Source organism: Halichoerus grypus, chromosome 2 (assembly GCF_964656455.1).
Source record: "Halichoerus grypus chromosome 2, mHalGry1.hap1.1, whole genome shotgun sequence".
Classification (NCBI taxonomy): Eukaryota; Metazoa; Chordata; class Mammalia; order Carnivora; family Phocidae; genus Halichoerus; species Halichoerus grypus.
In genome coordinates this window covers 98,295,758-98,310,493 of record NC_135713.1, presented here as the reverse complement: position 1 = coordinate 98,310,493, position 14,736 = coordinate 98,295,758, and the positions used below count along the sequence as shown (strand labels likewise).

Genomic DNA, 14,736 nt, shown 5'->3' with positions numbered 1-14,736 from the left:
GGTAAGCAAATACTTCAAAGCTCACTAGAGAACTCCCATAAAACACAGACCCTCTGCAGCAACCAGGGAGTGATTTAAATCCACTTGGAATTTCTAGGAGGAAAGAGGAAGACTTATCAACTCTGTGCAGAGCCTCATGAATAATTTCACCTGACACAGGACACTGAACCAGCAGAAATCTGGGATGTACAAAGGAAAAGAGGTCTCCAAGTAATCTTTGTTACTCAAGTCTTTATTCCTAAGTGAGGAACCAGGGTGGGTAAGGGAAGCCTAGACAGGAAGTTCACCATTTTTAGCTGCATTATTTTTTTGCCTTTGTGAGAGAAATGCTGGATAGGAAACACATTTTCTGGCAGCCATAGCCTCACTGGCTGCGTGGGCCGAGAGAAAGGCCGCGCACCCTCGGACTGCCAGGATGTGGCCATCACTCGTGAGTCCCTCTAGGCTAGCAGACAGTGAAAGGGGGACTTCGAATGAAGGAAACCCCTAAGCCGGATCTGCAAAGGTGGTGGCCACAAGTTACTCCTGTTGCCTTAAACCCCAGGCTGCGATCCCCTCCCACCCCACCTCCTCTGTCCACACTGCAGACCCACTGCCCCCACCCCCTCACCGGCTCATCAAGTTACTGTGAGGAAGCGGCCAGCCCTGGCCTTGTGGAAGGGTGTGTCCCCACGCGTCTTCCCTACTCTGAGATGGGCCGGGAGGCTCCCTACTCTGAGATGGGCCGGGAGGGGCGGTGGTGCGGAGTTGCCTGAACCTTCTCGAAGATCCCAGGGGGGTCCCTGTCCGCAGGAATCACCTCTGTCCCCCCCGACCCCAGAGCGCAGCCCTTCCCGCCCGCCCGCCCAAGCACAGCACATCCGCGCGCGACCCGGGGGCCCACTGTCGAGGTGGCCGCGGCGGCGGCCCTGGCTGCCAGGACCGAGGAGAGGTCGCGCTGCTTTCCCCCCGATGGCCGCAGGGGGGCAGGAAAGAAGGACTAAGGACAGGGGCCCGCCCGCCGAAGAGCCAGCGGCGCGCGGGTGAGGGCGAGGGGAGCCGGGGGGAGGGGGGGGGCGTAGGCGGTGGGGACCCCGGCAGGCGGAGGGCGCGGGAACCGCCGCTCGGAAAGAGCTCGGCCCGAGACACCCGCTGCCAGCCGCCTCCACACCCGGCTCTCACCCCCCGGAGCCCTGGAGGCGCCGCACCCTCCCGCCGCTGCCCACGCCGCGCGAGGGACGCTCGGGAGCCGGAGGGCTGTGATGGCCGAGGGGCCCCGCAGCCCCCGAGAGCCGGGGGGCAATCACGGCAGCCTCCAAGGGAAGGGCCCTGCGTCCCTTCTTGCCGAAGCTCCATATCCGCCCTCCCAGCCTCTGGCGTTTGGGCATTACCCTCGGTTTGCAGATATCGAGTCCTGGAGGTGCTGTGCGCCTAAGGGACATAATTTAGAACATAAATCAATTATGCTAATCTTGAGCTCTGTGGTTCAGAGAGTTTAAATTCAGGAGCAGCTTTTTACATCTAGTTGGCTGGACACCACTCCTTGTTCTGTTTTGGCCAACCGTAGCTCCTCCACGCCAGCTCTTTTATCTCCCAGTACAGACTTCCACAGATTTCCATCATTCCACCCCAAAACGTTACAGTAAACGGGCTCTCTTCCCTTCATCAAATCGTCTCCACCTCTCCTCTTCCTGCTCCCAAATTTAATTCCTGACACATCCGAACCAAAACTCCCCAAAAGACCTGGGTTCAAAAGGATTGTGAGACATTGCTGTTGTGACCCTAATAAGCCACTGTGTTAGAAAAACCAGAAAGCACCAAGTGGGGGAAAACAATAAAATGTAAGCCAGTGGGATTTACAAAGTGGTCCTAAAAACAAAGTCTTTATCTTCCTCTTCCTTTCCTCATCCTGTTAGCAAATTGTGTTCAAGTGAGGGGAGAGCACTTGGATCAGTCCACTGCCTGGTCCTTCCTACTATGAGCCAGGAAACCAGGCTCCTGATTATAGCTTGGTCTTGTTCACCCTGGTCACACTGGGCAGAGAGGGTGATCTGAGTGTGGCAGCACTGCCAAATAGGACAGCCCTACTCCTTCAGGAGCTGCGGCCCAGGGCTCCCAAGGCGTGGCTCTGTGGGTTGCTCCTTTATGCTGGGACTCCAGGGCCTTCCAGCTCCTCAGTGTCTGCTTTTCTAGCTTGGCAGTGGCCCAGGCTCCTGATTTTTCACTTTCTCTTCTGGCTTCTTTTCCGGCAGTTTGGCTGATTCATTAACATCTCCATCAGAGGGTGGGCTGGAGAATAGGGAGCTTGAAACGCCGCTCAGCTCTTCTTAAAGGTCCTTCTAGTGCTGGGCTTGGTGGGAAAAGAGCCACACTGTTGGCTAAAATGAGATTTTGGGATTATCTGTGGATTTAATCTGGGTTTCTCACATCTACCATTTCCACAAATAATTAGAGATTACTAGATACAATCAGAAGTTGCTTTAGCCTTAAAGAATTTGGAGAAAATCTAAATAGGCTTAAATGCCATCTTGGAGTCCAGAATGTTAAGCTCTATGCTCCAGATAATTAACATTTTTAAGGCCTTTCCCCCCTGCCCCCAGGACCCCGTGGTTAAATCACTGCTAGGTAACAATTTACTGAACACATTTTAAATATATTTCGCAGGAAGAGTGAGCTGAGTAGAGAAGCAGTAAATGCACTACTGTTGCATGAAAGAGAGAATAGGCCAGGCAGCTTCGGCGATTTGAAACTTCTCTATCATCGAACATATATTCTGATGCGCGAAGTTTGAGAGGATTTTTTTTATCAACCTATGTGGGAGACAGGCAGGTGGAGGATGATTTGTAGAGCCGTGCCCTCTCTGTGGGCATGAGTGTGCCGCCCCTCCTCCTGGAGAACACCCTAGACACAGAGCACTGGGTGATACTCAGAGGGAGCAGGGCCCTTCCTCCATGCTCAGAGGGCTCCTTCCAGAGAGCAGCAGTGGAGGCAATGACATTCTTTTGATTTTTTTTTTCCCAGTAGGAGTCCTACATTAGCAGTGACATGAAAATGGCATCCTGTTATTGCAGGATGGTGGAGAATATGGTAATAATAGTATCTTGTGCTTCTGAGGGTTTGACAGTTTTCAAAGCAATTTTGTATTTGTTCTCTTATTTGATCTTCATAATAACTGTGAGGTAAGGATGGGTATGATCACCTCCATTTCTTTCTGATGAGGAACTTAGCCACAGTCAGAAAGCTAGTAAAGAGCAGAGCAGAATTAGAATCCAGCCTTTCTGACATGCCTTTCTGATGTACCATTAAAGTTCTGTACTAGGGGCGCTTGGGTGGCTCAGTCGGTTAAGCGTCTGCCTTTGGCTCAGGTCATGATTCCAGGGTCCTGGGATCAAGCCCCACATCAGGTTCCCTACTCAGCAGGGAGCCTGTTTCTTCCTCTCCCTCTGCCTGCCTCTTTGCCTGTTTGTGTTCTCTTTCTCTCTCTCTCTGTCAAATAAATAAATAAAATCTTTTTAAAAATAAAGTTCTGTACTAAAACATCATAGTTTCTTATGTGACTGCATTATCACGCCTGCTCTGTGTTCATTAAATACACTGTATTCAAGTATGCCCATTTTGTACTGATTTAATTAAGCAAATTACATTCATGAAAAAATTGTGTCATTTCTAACACTCTTGTCTCCTTCAGAATACCATGATTGCAACTCTGCCCTTTAGTTGTATTTCCCCTCCTTAATAATCAGCAAGGTGTTAATCTAGCCATGTGGGACAATTTCCCAAAGTCACTTAAATTGACTTACAAAATATCACCCAGTATTCACTTTATCCATGGCTTTTCTTTTCCATTACTAGAATCTGAGTGCATACTAAGATATTCCCCAAAGGAATGGGTCAAGATCACACCTTACCAAAAGCAAACAAAACAAGCAAAAAACTCTGGCACAAATAAGATGTTTGGTACGTATAACAACTATGAATTTTATATCTATAGATGTTTTTAGAAAGATTGATAAGAAATTCTCTGACATACCCACGTGGCAATAGTCCGATTCATGCTCAAAAAAGCACTTCAGCTTTTTCCATCAACACCATTCATATTTTAGAAGACTGAATTTGCAGGGGCCTCCCCAAAGAATTTCCTTAAACCTCTGCCAACCTGCAGGGAGAAAGAGTGGAGATATTACATAAATATCTGCAACGAGTTCTTGGATAGAGTTGCACAATGGCCATATATGGTGAAAGGTAGATTTTCCCTTGTGACTATACTCTTGGAATATGTTAAATGTATATGTCTCCATTTCTGCTCTCAAGAAGCTGGTGTACAGATGTTCAGTATAGGGGTGGTAGAAACGCTGCTGTCTACAGTTTACATGATGTCTAATAGGTCTCTAGAATGTGCTTAAAAGGCAGTGTTCAGAATTAGGCCTCTAACCTTCTTTGACGTAATTGTCTTTCTTTGGAGTCACATCTTGAAGGAAAGGATGAAGATTTGGAAAGGGAATTAATTTTCTCAACCAGACTTACTATTTTCATTCTGTACTTTACAGTAATCCTTTAAACTCAAAAAAATTCAGCTAATTATGGATTTCTACCTGAATATGTTGCCATTTGAGTGGCTGCGTGTCACTGTTTCTGGTTTCTGACCCCCTGTCAGGCCAATTCTGCCTGATTTCACTCATGTGCTGCTGCTTTTTATAATCTGAACATTATTTCCACTCAAATGTTTCCAGCTTTGCAGAAAACCTAAGGATTTGGAAGGGGGGGAAAAAACCTCTCGTAACTATTACTTGGATAATTATCATTTGGAGTTATTCTGATTTGTGAAGACAAAGTGAAAGGCAATGACAGGTTTGTCATTGTGAAAGTGAAAAAGTGAAAAGTTTTAGTTTGAAAGCTAAATTTCAAACTAAAAAGTGAAAGGTTTTAGTTTGAAAGCTAAATTTTCACATTTTAAAAATAGAGCTTAGGCAGTCTCTCTGGTAATTAAAATATGATTTCCCCTCTATTTTCTATGCTCAATAAACTCAACTATTACATTATATTTTGAAATGTACAACATTGAGTCTAGGGCATTAAACGAAGAAGTTAAAAGGCTTTGAGGGGATTTTTAAAGATCCAGTTTCCCAATATGTAAAATGGACCCTGGAAAGACTTTATGGTGTATAATATGTTTTTTCCCTATCTTCTAAATGCAATAATCTCCAACCGCCACTTGATCATTAGAGATTTATATTCACTATAATTTATGTCAACTTATATCTGGGATTCCTTTTTTTTCTACAGCGTTTGGCAGCAAACTGCTGGTAGAAACTAGAATGTTTCACATTAGCAGCCCTCTTAAATTATTTCTGTGAAATAATTTACTGTGGATTACAAATTCTTATATGGCATTTCAAGTTAATGATTAGGCAGAGAGATATATCAAAAATATGATTAGTCACATATGTACCTGACTTGCATGGCTTTAACTCTATGTGTGTTTCACAAGAATTGTTTTTTTCAAAAAGGTATTTCAGGGCTTATATATTTTTCCAATGAAAGCTAACAGATTTTTAAAGGAAAAGAAAAAGAGATATACATGCTCTTATAAACTATCTCCTCTAATTCAACGTCTATAAAATTATTTTCTGTTTCATGATGGCCACTGACAGCATAGGTACTGCTGTGTGGTCCGGAACTACAAGCACTCACGGTGAAGACCTCTTGCAGAGTGACTTGAAGTCAAGATGTAAAAATCCTAAGAAAACATGAGATGTTTAATGAAAGTTGTAATGTCTCTCTTTCACTGCAAGGAATTAGTCATGAAATGGTGTACCCCCAACAGAACACGAAATGAAACGAAACCAGGAGCTCCTCATTCAAATCTCAGAATGAGCTACTTCCTAACTCATTTTCATTTTTCTACATAGTTAGAGTTAAAGCTAACTCTAGAAAGAGTTAGAAATCTGAGAGATTTCTTTGTTCAATTTCAGGAAACTAAGACTTAGAAGGGTGGCCATGAAGGTTGGGTTCCAATTTTATTTGCATGGAAGCAGCTCCCAGAACACCTCTTTTGTATCTCAGACAGATATTTCTATTTCTCTTCCCTTCCTCTCTTTTCCTCTTTAACAGTGGTTCTCTTAACTCAACTATTTATGATTCATTTCATGAAAGGCTAGGTTATTTCTGAGGGTACTATAATGTCTTACAGTGGTTTTAGAGACTAGCAGCAACAAGGAACTACTTTCTTTGGTGCCGTAAAATAAAGCCATGGTTAATAGCCTACAACCTGCAATAAACTATTAAAAAAGGAATTTATGATGGCTGGTTATTATCCTCCTGAAATAATGTTGTTACAAGTCTGCCCTTGTCAGTCATCCCAAGATCACGTGCTGGATCTCAAACAAAGGGAGGGTCTGGATCCACACAGAGGCTCATGGCAAATTACCCAGGGATGGGATGGCCTGGCCTAATAGTCCCTTATGCCCTTCGTCACCTTTTCAAAGCAAGAGAATAATAGCCACATGTGTATTTTATCCTGATTGCACTAAAAGGCACCTGTTTGTGAGGCTGAGTTTGAATTTCGATTTAGAAAAATATTTGCATGGCCGGTAACAGCAAATTATGTGGGAGTGCCTTGGGGACAGGCAAGGCTTTTAGAAAGACAACTGGAAGCATCCTGCACACACTGAAAACTGCATGTCAACTGTTTTCCTTCTTTTTAACATTAATTTAAGTCCTGAGAAGAACTGCTTCTTCCTTTCCTTGTTCTGTAAGTACTTTCCTTCGCTAAAGCTAGGTCTATCTGGCAAGCTCCTTGTGAGTCCTCTTTGGCATCAGCAAGGAAGAGAGGAAGACAGAGCATCCTATCACACAGCTGAATGTGTTTGGGGTGGGGGGGGGGAGGGAGGAACAGGATTATTCACCAGAGGCTGGATCAGGCTAAGGCTCAGGAACCAGAACAGGCCAGCTGATGTTGCTCAATCACCATAGATAAGAGGATCTACCTCAGAGAGAGAGAGTTACAGAGAATGCAGAATAATGAGATCGTGTGTGGTTGGGGAAGGATGGGAGATGATCTAGGAGGTGGATGAGAAGGAGGAAAGGTGGAGAAGGAGGAGGATTAAAAGAGGAGCCAAAGGTCTGGAAATGGTTTGATTGATTTCCAAAGCTGAAGATATAAAATTCCAGGTTCTAAACCCTTACAATATAAATCATCATTTCCTGAAGAAAGTAATAGAATTTCACTGGTAAAGTCATGGCTTTCCTTATTTAAAAAAAAATTTATGTTGTGCCTGTAAATGTGAAAAAAAAAAAAAAGCACTCTCCTAGAGTTGGATGGATGCTGCTTAATATTAAATGCTAAAGCACAGAAAATTGATTTTAAAATGAGAATAAATGAGAATAAAAATGAAAAACCAAGAACCATCACTTCTTAGACCTTCATTTAAATAAGCATACTCTAACATACTATGCTGTTTATTACTTGTTTCAGAAAGTTATCAGAAGCATCTGTTCAGTATGTTTCGAAAGCCAACTTGCTTAGTTCTGTGAAGCAATGTCTGGGTTGGTGCCTATGGAAAACAGAAGAGCACACACACGATTTTAATCCCGTTATTTTGAAAACTTGGAAAAGCTTTGGTATCATCTGAAATGGCTGATTTTTCTTATTTTGTGTACTTAGACGAACATTAACAATTTTTTTTAGGAAAAAATTATGTAGATTTAGAAAATTGAAAATCAAAATCTAGAATTGAAATCATTACTTAATATAAAGCTCTGATTTGTAATTGTCTCAATATAAGTGACATCACTTCACCATTCCCTCATGGGATTATAACTCATCTCCAAAGGAAAACCTAAATTCCATGAAAATAGTGTTATAAAAATTTTGAAATTAAAGACCTAATAGAAATAAATATAATAAAACAATACATGTCATCTGCCAAAGTAATGCTAATTTATATACTAGCAATCTATTCAGCTTTTTTATACAGAATTTCAGGGCAGCCACTATCCACTAATATTTATAGAATGATGGCCTGTGTAGCAGTCCCTTGCCCTTCACTTAATCACCCAATAAATCCAAAGCTGGAATATTTTCAACAACATTCATCAGGGATCACTTTTAAGTGACTGAAACTATCAATGATAGCCTTTTAAAAGACCATCTACTTTTGGTCAAAATGTTACTACAGAAATCATCCCCCTTTGAAGTGCTATGTATTAATTACATCTGCAATCATGCTGTCAAAATAAAGTGCCTTTAAGACATAGGAAGAGAATTTCTTAATTAAATGTAGAAGAAAAGCACAGAAGGTGATGTTCATTTTGTAACATGCTCTTATTCCATGACTATCTATAAAGAGCCAGAGCAAAAGAGACTCAAATAAGTGGCCGTCTGGTCAAAAGATGGAAACTGATATGTTTAGCCATTGAAAACTTATAAGAACTTGTCACTGTATTGGCAAAATAAAATCCAATAGAAAATACAGTTTTCTAAAATGTTTTTCTAATTATCACCTTGGCTCTCTGTGGTTCTGCAAATACAAATAAATAGAAAGCTAAGTTCTTCATTTCTTCCCAAGTCCCAGCTTAGCTACAAAACTCCTAAATGAAAACACAGTTTTCTGGTGTTGTCGAAGTCAGGAGTGGTAAAGACCAGAGATGTAAGAATTCCAGGAAAGGCTGTGGAGGGGCGCAGAGGACTGTGGGAGCAATTAGGGGGTGTGCTGGAGAGTGCTCCTTTGTCTCAGACCGTCTACTCCTCATGTTGATCCACTTGCCACACTCTTGGCTATTTCAAAAAAGTGGAGTGGCTGATGTTGGTTCCATACCACAAGAAACGCTGAACTTGCTATCACCAGCGTCACCATTGCTCCCTGGTAGCGAGAAAATGCTGAAGTGAGCAGTTGTTGAATCGTAAGATGTTAGAGCTGGAGGGGACATTCACAGAGTCTCTCTGGGTACAGTTTCCAGCTACATAGGGGCTAAACTGGAAGTAGAGTAACTCTTGACTCTCAAGCCACAGTTGTTTAATAAGGATATATCACAAATTGGTTTAGCCAAGGGGTTATAGATTTTAACATATTTTGTAAGATTTACACCTAAATCGTTCATGGTTTTCCAAATCATAAACTAGAGTCCAGCTCCCTTGAGTCCCAAATTAAACATGGAGCACTTGTGTCCCATCTGAGCCACAGAGACCAATGTTGTCCAAAAGAAATACAATGTGAGCCACACATGCCATTTAAAATTTTCTGGTCGCCACATTGCTTTTTTTAAAGAGGCGGGGAGAGGGGGAGAGAGAGGGAGAATCCTAAGCAGGCTCCATGCCCAGCGTAGAGCCTGACGTGGGGCTCGATCTCACAACTCTGAGATCATGACCTGAGCTGAAATCAAGAGTCAGACGCTCAACAGACTGAGTCACCCAGGCAGCCACACTGTAAAATGTAAAAACTGAAATTAATTTTCATAATTGTGTATTGGTTATTTATTGCTGTGTAACAAAGTACCCCAAAACTTAGCTTGAAACACACATTTATTATCTTATAGTTGCTGTGCATGAGCGGTTTAGCTGGATCATTTCTGGCTCAGGGTTTCTCTTCAGTTGGCAGTCAAGCTATTGGCTGGGCTACACTGACTGGGGCCAGAGGGTCTGCTTCCATATAGTGTTACTCACATGGCTGGCACTTGGTGCTGGCTGTTGGCTGACGTGCCTCAGTTCTCCTCCACATGACTTCTCATCCTCCAGGCTCTCTCATCTCCATTTTGCATCTTCAGCATGTCCTTTACTGGTGACAGGGCTCTGAAATAGAGGAGAGGGAGGAAACTAATGTAGGGGATAAGGAGCACCCCAGAGAGAAGCTGCATTCTGTACATTTTGTAATCTCATCTTGGAAGTTATATTCTATCACTGCTACCATATTTGGTTTGTTAGACTTGACCCATTAAGTCCAGCCTACATTCTTGGGGAGGGAATTACACATATAGGTTATTGGGAGTCATCTTAAAAGTAGTCTATCACAAATTTTAATTACCCCAATATACCTAAAGTATTAGTATTGTTACATAATCAATATAAAAATTTTTAATGAGATACCTTATATTCTTTTTTTCATACTAAGTCTTCAAAATCTAGTATGTATTTTATCCTTACACTGCATCTCAATTGGATGAGCCATATCCCAAGCACCAGTAACCACATGCGGCTCACAGTTACGATAGCACAGGATGTATCTAGATGCTCTGCAGCCACCTAAAGACTCAGAGACCCTAACTAAGGGGAGCTTTTTCACCAGGAACTGAAAAACTGAAGTGATTTATCAGATCTGTACCAAGCGTTTACCATGTTCCAGGCATGGTGCTAAATATGGGGAACTCCAAATCAGTAAATCATCGTGCCTGCCCTAAAGGAACTCAGCCAGACAAAGAAGTTAACTTCTAAATACAGATCAACCATTCTGGGCCCACCTCAGGGAACTCTCACCTGTGATGGGTCCTAGAACGAAGCAGAACTCAGTCTCTCCCCATTCCTTGGGAAGGAGGATAACCGAGAGTCTTTTTGGCTCAGCCAAAACCTCTGACAATGACCGTATGCATCATTCACTCCTGGGCCCAACCTGAGGCTATGTCTCCAGCACTAAGCTGGAGCCCATATGTTGGCCTGAAATCTGATTTGCCTTGGACATGGAGCAAATTAAATATTTGTTTAACTCAGAACATTGTACTTTCCACGATTCTCCATAAGCAAGACCTGTAGGGGAAGGGAGATATAGGGGGTGCCTTAACTATTTCAGGTTTCTTGGGTGCTTTGGAGGTACACTTCATACTTACACCAAGCTTCATCTATATGCGACTACATTTATATGGAAAAAAAGTCCTTAATGATCTTACCAGCTATGAATGGATTTAGCAATGGGGAGCATTATTTTTAGTCTATTCTCTGCCCTAACTCTAATAATGCAAATTTCTCTGCTTTTGCAGAATGTACATATGTATTTGACTTGAATCTTTTCTCACAGTTTATGTCCTGAAGTATATTTGTGTTGTTATAAGCATAACTCTGTGCAGCCAGAACCTACCAGAGGAGCTTCCCATCTCCCAAAATAGCACTTACATGCTATTTATTAATAGTGATATACCTGGCAGTCCAGTTAAAGAATTCTGGGTTTCATTTGGGGGAACTGTAACATACTTTTCATTGGGGGGGGAAGCAGTTTTCTGAGTGGTTTTCCTACCAAGGTAAATAGTAGGCATTTATTTTCAAGTTAGAGGAAAACCCATGCCTGTCTCAATGGGAAGAAATCAGTTTCATTCAGATGGTGTCTGGAAAAATGGTCTTGAATACCTTCTTTCCTTATTTCTTGTCTTCATAAAAATATTGTTTAGAGAAAAAAACTGTGTGAAGACAGTTTCAAGTAAAGGACTACACATAAAACATGTCTTTCTTACACATAGAACTCATTTCCAAGTTTTTATCATATATATGTATATATGCACTGTTTCATCAAGTTTATAGTAGCTGTATCTTTAAAAATAGAACGTCTTTGTTCCACAATGTGGACACACACACACACACACACACACACACACACCCCTGAGGACACATCTCATTTCTGTGCCGAATATGTCATGGTTTTAGTTGAGCTGCCATAGGCTAAAGCTCAACCATTCAACCTGGAAAAACATTCAGGTGGTCTGGAACATAGAAAAACCCCTAAAGCTGTTCAGCTAGAATTTGAAGGGTGAGAGTAAAACTTCTGTTCTGTGTAAATCTGTCCAAATTTAGTGTTTTACAGTATTAGGCACTACTCTAGGAGCCAAGAACTGACTTGGCCTAAAGGCCCCTGCAAGAAGACAAACCCCCATACCCTGAAGTCACCTTACATTAGAGAAATAAATGAATTTTAAACATTCCATTGTAAATACAATGTATGCACATCATTTTTTCACATGTAGAGTAGCTTCATCTAAAAGCACTCTTTTAAAAGTTTGCTCCTGTTTTGGAGATTCTAAATAAAACAGCATTTTAATTGGCCTTTGGGAAGGCCAGCATGCTCAAGCACAGCATATGTGATGGGATCCTCGACAATTTTTGCTGAGTTTTAGAATGCAAATTTAAGCCCACAGTACACACTCCAGCAAATATATATGCATCTATCTATGCACAGACTGGCAGATACAGCACACAAGCACATAATGTGCAGAGGGACAGTGGCAAAAATATCTTTTTTTTTAAATTATAGCTTTGGTTGAGATTTATTCTAACCTATCCCACAAAAGAAACGTTTCATCGCTGTAGTGGTGGAGGCAGTGCGAAGGATGGGGTGTGTGCAGCTCTTTGGAGAAAGAGGGGGACTCCTTTAGCCTTTTCCATCCGAATTTTGATTTGCTTCTTAGAAGTAGAAGCTGAGTTCATCAGCTAAACCGCTAAGCTTGAGATTTGCTTTAAAACTGGAACTCACCCCATTTGGCCGGCGCAGGCGGCTGCCAGCAATGTCCCTGGGCTTCCAGTTCTCTGGAACGTTCGCGTGGCCTGTTTACCCGGCCCGGTCTGGCGGAAAGGGGGGCTTCCCATCCCGGGAAAGATCTTGTTTGCTGCCCTCTCCCAACCCCCAGGCCAACCGTGCGGCGCGAATCCCGAGAAGCGCGCCCTCGGCCGGGCCCCGGAGCCCGCTGCGCCCGGCGCCTCCCCAGCGGGAGGCGGGAGCAGGCCCTGGCTTGCCCGCTCGGCTGGAAGTGCGGTATCTTGACATTGCGCCCTTCTCGCCGCGACTCGTGGGGCACAAGAGCAACCGCGGCGGGTCCCGACCCGCGCTGGGAGACCGAGACTGCGGGGCGCGGCCTCCCGCGCCGTCCTCACAGCCCTCCGGGCGCTGGTCCGCGCAGCGCTCTCGGGCCGCGGGGTCACAAGGGGAGGGGAGCCGGTCGAAGCCCCTGGCTCCTGGCTGGAGGCGCTCACGCCCGGGTCTCCCCACTCAGACCTTCGAGGAAGACTAAGTCCTAAACTGGAGGACATTCGTGACGACGCAGACTGTCCTCACTGCCCAAGTGGCGCGTCCACGCGGACCCGCGCCTCATAGCACTAGCTGGCCTCCACGAGGGCCGGAGCGGTTCGGTGGCGGCCCTAGCAGCGGCTTGTGGAGCAAAACTGATAACGTGTTTCGAACCCCAAAGTGACTGTATCGTAAACTCAAGAAGGTTAGGCTCCCGGTCCTTCACTATCCTTCCCTGCGCTCCCCCTTCTCAAGCCCGGGGAGGGGCGCTAGCAATTCTAGACGCCGAACTGTGCGGGTTCTCCTCCGCCATCGTCTAAGCACAGGCCCGCACTCCCCGCGGCGGCCCGCCTTGCTGCCCGCCCCACCGCCCGCCCAAACCGCTCACCACCCCCCCCCCACCCCCACCGCGCTCCGGGGGCGCCCTAAAGGCGTAGCCAACGAGTAACTCCGAAACGCCACGCTGAGTTACGCGGGGCAGAAATGCAGGCGTATGACGTCATTTTCACACCTCCTGTCTCGGATTGTCTCGCGTATTTTGAGCCCACCAGGGGAACGGCCCGCACTGCAGTTTAAGCAAAAGTGTTACAATTCCGAGGAAGTGTAGATTCGGCGGAAGTTCTTATTTTCCTAAACATCATTTTTAGTTTCTTCGTATAATAATCTCATCTTTTGGCTAAGGTTCTGAAATTGAATATTAAATATCATAGCTTTTTTTTTTTTTTAAGATTTTATTTATTTGACAGACACAGCGAGAGAGGGAACACAAGCAGGGGGAGTGGGAGAGGGAGAAGCAGGCTTCCCGCGGAGCAGGCAGCCCGATGGGGGGGCTAGATCCCAGGATCCTGGGATCAGGGCCTGAGCTGAAGGCAGACGCTTAAGGACTGAGCCACCCAGGAGCCCCAAAACATCATAGCTTTTATATGTTGTTGAAACCAGTGTGGTGTGATGAAGTCTATGCAGTATTAAATCTCAAAAACAAAACAATACCCCCAACCAAAGGCTTCTCTTTAGGGCAGCCTGATTAAGCAGTCGGAGAGAGAAAAGGGAGGATTTCAGAATCACCAGAAAGGAGCAGGAAGGTCTCCCTTGCTGTCATCAGAATATTACACACACCGACTTCTAGAACAAATAAATAAAGCATTGATTGCCTCTAAACCTGAGGCCTCGCCTGAAAAAAAAATGTGATGGCAGTCTGCAAATTCAGAGAGCTTCGCCATTTCTATGCAAGGAAACGGCTCAGTACTTGCAATCCAGGCTTTTAAATTTCCTGACTTTCTACTGGGGGGGGGGGAGGGTCTGGGGGAGGTGAGATAGGTCATCCTTATAAGACAAAGAAACACAATACCTTTCGTCATTTAGAATCTTCCCAACTATTTTCTGGCCAAGGAAATCATCAGAAACCTATAGTTACAAAAATTTAGAAATCTACCTACAGTTTTAAACTGTATTTTGTACTTTATCCTCAACAAGCTGAGGGTATTTTAATAAAAGATGAAAATAGATATTCAGCAAATAGCATTCTTTCTCTATTTGTTAGCAACGTTCTTCTCACAGGACTTTTCCAAAACCATAGGGGTGGAAGGAAAGAGAAAAATGTGAGCAAGTGTGCGTTTTGCTTGCCTCTGAAACTTTCTGATCTGAAATCTTTGTCTCCATCGCAGTCCTGTCTAGATCAAAGCTGGCTGTGCTTGGCTTACTAACCTGGGTTTCTGCTGTATAGACTCAGAACCACCAGTGCGCTTAGCTGATCCCTGTGGGGTGGGTGCTATGTCTAAAG

General features: G+C 44.1%; 1 long non-coding RNA gene across 1 annotated transcript; it reads right to left on the bottom strand.

Annotated features, from left to right (window-relative positions):
• Positions 1–1,208: 1,208 nt before the first annotated feature.
• Positions 1,209–13,295, bottom strand: LOC118531592 (uncharacterized). Its single transcript, XR_004915279.2, has 4 exons — positions 12,426–13,295; positions 9,641–9,766; positions 4,010–4,135; positions 1,209–1,410 (listed from the first exon to the last, which is right to left on the bottom strand). It is a non-coding gene; the product is annotated as an uncharacterized LOC118531592 (long non-coding RNA).
• Between the last annotated feature and the right edge of the window lie 1,441 nt (positions 13,296–14,736).